Below are 7,738 nucleotides of genomic sequence, written 5' to 3' on the forward strand. Positions count from 1 at the left end.
GCAAACATTTTTTTCCAGGTTTGAATATGATAGGGTAAAATTCCAGTTCCTTATTTTTTTCTACAGAAAATACACTTAACTGTAAACTAAAAATAGAAACAAAATGCTGTTTTGGATCCATAAAGTTACACACGTGGTTTATGCTCTCATTTTATACATTTGTCTGATTGAATGTTAACACAGTGAGCAAATTGGCCAATCACATGTCAGCAACTCAACACATTAAGGCATCTATGGTGACTTCCTGAAGACTGAAGTTCAAAGTGAGCATCAGAATGGAGATAAGAATTTAAGGTAGACAAACTGCTATGAATATTTCAGAAATTGGCGATTTACTGGGATTTTTTTTCTCCCAAGTATATCTAAAAAGAATGTGTTGACAAAGAGAAAGTATCCAGTTAGCAACATGTGTTGATGTCAGAGGGCAGAGGAGAATGGGCAGGATGGATTGGATAATTGAAAGCACCAGTAGCTCAAATAACCATTCATTTGTCATCTCTGAATATTGAACCATCAAGTATCAAAAGAACACAGCAGGTGCCACTTAAAACAGAAAACTATACATTTCACACAGGATCAACAGAACTGGACCATTAGACTGAAAAAAATCTTTCCTGGTCTGATTCATCTTGATTTCTGCTGAAATATTCTGATCGGGTCAACATTTCTGCACCCTGTCACAAAGCTCAGATCATCTCTAAATGGTTTCTTGAACATAATGATAAGTTTGCTGGACTCCAACAACCTCCACAGTCTCCAATCCAGAACCTTTAGGATAAGGTAGAATGAGAGATTCACGTGTAACTGTGTGATGTTGTCGTGTCAGTATAGACCAGAATCTCTGAGGGATGCTTCCAACACCTTGTTGGATCTTTGACACAAATGATTTAGGCTATTCTGAAAGCAGAAGGTGGTCCAATCTGGTACTGGAAAGGTGTACTTACTAAAGTAGCAGGAGAGAGGTTTTTTAAAAAGCAGACATGCTGACACGAGAAATAGCAGCACAAAGCCAATAGCTGCTGCAAACAAAACAATTAATAAATCAGATCAAACTCAATATTACAGCCAGGAGAGAAACTGATCCACAAAAACACAATTTCAGAGTTTAGCATATCAAAACACACACGTTTCTCTCAAAGATAGTAGGTGTTGTTATTTTTTCCATTTTAAGGACTATTTTTTTTCTTGTCACTTCCTGCTTGGATGAAAATAATATCAAGAACAAAAATATTCAGAACTTGATTCTCACTGAGTGAGAACATTGCAACCTGTACCCGAGAAACACCCACAATCAAAGGGGCAATTGTCCAAGTCAAAGTGATATTTTTTGCCACCCTCAAACCCAATTAGGCCTATACATATAGTAATGGGCAAAAGTCCTGAGCCACCGTTTACTGCCATAAAAATGTGTTTCTTTGTGAAGTATATTCTGAGTGCCTTTTTATGCTTGACTGAGTCATAGATTAAAGGCAGCCTGGAAAGCCATTCGATTCAGCGTCTGTAACAATGTAAATGTATAGTTTGGCCACAACCCATTGAAACTAAACAAGTTGCAGGGGAAGAATCTTTGGTTGTCTTTCAAACTTTATCTGCATCCAATTGGACGGCACTAGTACAAATTTGAATAAACAACTTGACTTATTCATTGCTAAAATTATCTGCCAACAAGCCATAGAAGAAGCAAATGCATGCTTTTTCAAAATAAAAGGACTATGTTCTGCACCTTGGGCCCCCTTGACTGGGGGTGGAAAGGGGATTTATAAATAAAATGATTGATTAAAGTGCAAGTACCACCTAAATAAAATGATTGATTAAAGTGCAAGTACCACCTAAATAAAATGTTTTGCTAATAACCTGTATAAATGAGTATAATAGTGCAGTAGACACGTGTAATCACTATTTTGGCATTTTACTGCATCTTATTCAAAATTTATGATTATATCTCCCTCTTCATGTTAAACCTCTGCCCCACACTGATTTAGAACCAGCCACAGCTGATAGCTATAGAGGTGCAGGGTGACGTCTGTCTTGTATTAAGTGGCTGCACTGCACTAGACTCCAGCCAAGTCTCGGCCATACCTCCAGCTGGCTCAGCCACTCATGAGCTGATATGAAACTATACAGCTCAGAGCTGCTTGCCTCCCTAAAAAAGAAAAAAAAACTTTTTCTAGTGATAGAGGTAGAGAGAAAACCCTCCAGCCTGCTGCAGTTTCTCTGTTTGCTCATTCTATTGAGCTGTGAGTCTGCCGTGTATGTGTGTGCGCTTGTGGTGGTGGTGGTGTGGGGGGGGGGGGGGGTTGATGGGGTTTGTTCCGCCAGATGACGCCTCCTTTGTGTGCATTTTTTTAACAGGAAGTGTGGGTGAAGATCCAGGGTGTGACTTGCACTTCACTGAATCTAGTTTTGAATTATTATTTCAGATTATAATCGGTCACTCTGATCAACTCTGATCTGGCTTGCTTCTAGTTCCTAAAACAAGTGCACCAGAAATGTTTGTCCCCAGAGTACGACTTACAAGGCATTAATTTCTACTAGAGGCCACTGCAAATGTATTGCAAAGTGTCATGTTGTGAGCACGTTGTTTAACCCAGGACATGAAGAACCACACAAAATAAAACAAGTAAAATAGAAAAAGGATTTATTAACTGAGGATAAGGAAAACTAAAGGCGCTGCTCCAGAAAAACAGAACAGGACGGGACTGGAATCTAAAACTAAAGAATAGACAATCGTGAAACTTGTGCCGGAACCAGAGAACAAAGAGAATAATCTATTTCTGGGTAGAATTGTTCTTACAGTCATAGACCAGGGCTTAGCGGTGGTGGACTGGGTGAAGATCAGTTGAAGAGAGGCGAGAGAACCGATGACTGAAGAGGAGGTGGTCAGGAGATGGTTGTACGAGTCCAGGGTGTAGGTCGGCAGGCAGGCGAGCGATGGAGAGTGGAGGCCAGAGGATCCTGAACGGCGGGACATGGAATACAACTCCAGGCGTGATTAGAGGATACGAGGCGAGATACTGGAACAAGAACACAGGATTTCATAGGACAAGTTCGCAGGAATTTCAGGAGATATACTGGGCTACAAGCTACTCTTGGTGAGAGTATCAACCGGCACCGGAGTTGTGTCACACCGCTCCGCAATCCCCTGGCCCTCTGATTAGCAGGATCAGGATCAGCTGGAGCTCGTTGCCACACCCACCTGCAACACAAAAGCTGACTGCCAGGTCTCCTCTCCTGCTGATAGAGACAGACCGTGACACAAAGATTAGTAAAGATGACCTTTAAGTACCTCTATCTCCTCATGTCACACTCACAAAGAAAAGCCCGATTCTAAAGTGTCCAACGTTGATGCTAAAGCCTTTTCAATGGAACGTTTTCCTGAGCCGACTCCATCTTTGTAGCTTTTCTTCATCGCAACCATCGACATATATACGCAACTCTGATGCTAAGCCCACGCAACGGACTTAAAGCAGTATTACTGGCAAGACACAAAACTGTTCAGGCCAATGCTACACCTGCAAAGGCTTCGATAGAACACGGTCAGATCGACCTGCAGAGCTAAATCTTTCACTACTGCTATATAAAAAGGCACACCGACATCATTTATAATGTAAGAAGTGTCTATCTATAATTAAAAATACCAACAACACAACTCACTCCAAATGACTGGACTGAGACTGCTTATAAAATGACCTGTCTGGAAAAACTAGTTAAGTCTTTACGGTTTCACCACTTTAGTTCAGTTTAATACGTTTCTTTCTCCTTCGTTACTTAAGTTTTCCCCACAAGACGAACAAATGAAAAAAAAAAAATAGAAAAAAAAAACAGTACAAATATGAGCAAAAGTTTGCGATCACTGACTGAACAGGTCTCAGCCAGGTTAACTTGAAACTCTGCAAACTGACTGTCAAACCAATATGGAATGCATCAAACATTTGAGCTATTTCTCAAAACCACACATTACACAATAATCTTCCAATTTTGTCTAATCACTTCCTGCGCCACAGCTGCCCTCTCTAAAAGACTGAAACCCGACAATGTTATGCTAAAGCAGATTTATAAATGAAGAGACGCCAGAGATAAATCAGACTTTGTTTCATAAATCACAAACGGAAACGTTTTTCCCCAGATACAAAAATCTGGTGTGTTTCCGGTGTGAATGAAGGCTTATTGAGCAACAAAACATGACATAATATGTGAATACATTATTTTCAGCTTCATCGAGGATGTGGCAGGTTGGAGCTTTGGACTGAGCTAGTCGAGCTGAATGAGGAGGTGGGGAGCAACCTGAACCAGTTTTATAACAGAATCAACACAATCCTGCACACTCACACCTAACGTCAGCTAGCATGCATTATTTTGGACTGTGGAAGAAAACCGAAGCACCCAGACAAAACCCACATGTTCAAATCCACACTGAAAAGCTTATTTTTTGAGCCAAAAGGCAGAACAAGCATTAAAATAAAAAATTAAAAAATTAAAACTCTAAGCACTTGTAGAAACTCTATTGGCAGCAGTGAGAGGTGGTCATCATCCTCTCCACGAATCTTTCTCTCACACATCACGGGGGGGGGGATTTTCCCCTCAATCTTTTTTGCTGAGGTGTACAGTCATTTGTTTATGTCCAGCTCTTTGAAAGTCCCACAGAAACATTTTATTCAAGTTGATTTCTGGATGTTGACTGAGCCTTTTCAGCGTATCACCTTTTTTCTTTTTTTCAGCTACTGGGTTAGATTTGCTGCTCAGCTAAAGGTTCTTGATTCAGCCGCTAAACAGAAAAATTACATTTGACTCAAGAATGTTGTGTTGCTTATCGTTGCCCTTTATTGACATGCAAATGATCGTGTTAATCCTGTGTGTGTGTGTGTGTGTGTGTGTGTGTGTGTGTGTGTGTGTGTGTGTGTGTGTGTGTGTGTGTGTGTGTGTGTGTGTGTGTGTGTGTGTGTGTGTGTGTGTGTGTGTGTGTGTGTGTGTGAAGCTGCTGCTGGCTGATTACCCAGCCAGTGGAGGCTCCCCATAGGCGTGATTTTCAGCTGGATAATCAGTCCGGCAGTGGGTGTGTTAGGTCAGTTCAGCCCGAAGCAGACCGCTTGGGGAAGAGGTCCTAAAAAATGATCGGTTGAGCACAGAAAAGACACAGTGTGACCAGATGTGAACACAGTATACTCTACCAGGGCTGGTCTGTGACGAACCGCGTGTGAAAGCACCATAGGTTTTTTTAGAGTTATGTTGCTGTGTCGATACGGAGCAGCAGCGTATCCACTCAGAGGCTGACCCAGATGAACGAGCTTCTCGCCCTACAGTATCTCTAAGGGAGAACCCAGACACCCCATGGAGAAAAGCCATTTCAGCAGCTTGTATATATGATCTCATTCTTTCTGTCACTACCCAAATCTCACGACCATAAGTGAGGGTTGGAACGTAGATCGACCAATAAGTCCAGAGCGTTGCCTTCAAGCTCAGCTTTTTCTTCACCACGAGAGACCAGTCAAGGTCTGCATATCTGTAGATATAGCACCAAACCACTTATTGATCTTCAACTCCATCTTTCCCTCACCCATGGACAAGACTCTGAGAATTGCTCCACTTAAGGCAGGACGGCATCCCTGACCTGCAGGCAGTCTACCCTTTTCTGACTCAAGAACATGGTCTCATATTTAGAGGAGCTGATTCTCAGCCCAGCTGTTCACAGTGGTTCACAGCTGTGTTCATTCAAATTAGTGTTATAATTAACTCTGAAATGCATTTTAAAAAGGTGGGTAAAGTAAATGAACTCTCTGTGGAGTAGAAATGAACACTTCTTGTGTGCAGAACTTGACACTGACCATAAATGAAGCTGTTGAGCTGGTTTACTCTATCTAGGTTAAAATAAGTTAATAAAGCAAAATTAAAACTCTCTGTTTTACAGTGTAGGATGGCCTGCCAGGCTATTTTCAGTTAGCATTCAAGCTAGGTTGGAGTGCTGAGCTGACCGAGGCATCTGCATCTGCTGTTATAATATTATGGTCTATTGGTCAATGCTTTAGCCTCATATGAATGATTTTTTTGTTGTTGTTGTAGAAGCCAGGAAACCGACTTAATAATACAATTATGAAAGATGACCTACTACTTCAAATCATAGAACAGGATTCAGATAGTCATATGTTGTTGGAGCAATGTAAGTCACTCTAAAATGTTTATTACCCAACTTTAACCCTTTGGTGCATGATGGTCACTACAGTGGACAGGTACTCAAAATTGTTATTTATTTGTTTTTGCTATTAAGCACAGCTGTTGAAGACTTTATTGTATTTGAGCCCCTCCATTTGGACTTCAGTAAGTCAAGCCAACATATTTCATGTTCAGAATGCACGTGGTCCACTAAGGTGGACCTGTAATAAATTATTTGTAAATTATAAAATTTTACAAAAAATATTTGTTGAAATTTGTTTCATTCACACCTAAAGATGAATGAAAAAAATTGTTAAAAAAATCATGGCTGAAGATTTCATAATTCATGCATCAAAGGGTTAATGTCAAAGTCAGTATAAATCTCCTGAAGAGGGTTTTATCTGAGGTAGTTCCAACTGTTCTAACACTGGTGCACAAGCTATTGCACTATCATAAACCTCTAATAGTTTGGAGGATGTGCCTTACAGGTTTAGAAATGAACCTAAATGTTCTGATGATGGTGTGCATTTTCAGTACAGAACATTTTAAGAGCTCCCTGAACGGAGCGAGCACTGATCTGATCATCAGTAAGTTTGCAATTATCTGCAGGTATATACAGAGAGTCTGCTGGGATTTTAGATGGTAGGCAGGCTGTGTAGCACTGCCTTATGTAACACGAGTGTCTTTTCTTTCCTAAAATGAGTAATGCCGCTGCTAAAAGGCCACTGGGATAACAGGAAAGAGAGTGGTGGAGCATCTTCAACCTGCTCCCCACCAACCCACAAAACCTCCTACTCTATCTCTCATCTGACTGCCTGCATCATATATCTCTACATTTCAGGCTGTGCTATATTATCTGATCTGAATCCTTGAATTTCTTTTAAAACTTTTCCTTCTAAATATAATATAAAGAGTTTTTAATCCAGTCATTCACTGCAGGTGGGAGAAAGTCTCACTTGTTCATTTGAAACCTTAACTCCAAGATGCAAAACTTTACTTTAAACCCAAAGAGACAAAAGTCTAAAACTTTAAGAGCCCTTTTGATAGGTGTGCAGCTCCTACTGGCACAAAAACCATTGAATTTTTCTCCAAATGTAGTCAGATTCTAGGAGTTTACATCACAAATGCATCTTCAGTACAAACTATCGGCTCCTCTCCCATGCAGAGTTGAACTTGATCAGAAATCTGTGCATCCTGCTGGACTTTACTCAGCACCTGTGTGTTTATGCTCAAGTAATTCTACATCCATGTGTTTTGGAACAGGAGCTAACCTGACTCTGACATCTATGATGTTGGTGCGCTGTCGCCATAGTAACTGGCTTTTTAAGGACATGGATATTGCAGTGTTTTGGTGCAGTTTGGAATGGAAAAATGAGGCTAGAACAAGTTGTTTTGCATCATTCAAGCAACCTCACGCTCAACACGCGACAGTTACCCCAAGTTTAGAATAAAAATTCAAGAATTTGAAATGAATGCAAAATCCCACTTTTATATAAGCATGCTTGTAGATTAACTTTGTGTCTTGCAATTTAATTATCTGTGTTTTTTAAATATTTTTTATATTTTCAGTAGGTGTAATATAATTGAAGAT

This window comes from Nothobranchius furzeri, chromosome 3 (genome assembly GCF_043380555.1).
Source record: "Nothobranchius furzeri strain GRZ-AD chromosome 3, NfurGRZ-RIMD1, whole genome shotgun sequence".
Taxonomy (NCBI): domain Eukaryota; kingdom Metazoa; phylum Chordata; class Actinopteri; order Cyprinodontiformes; family Nothobranchiidae; genus Nothobranchius; species Nothobranchius furzeri.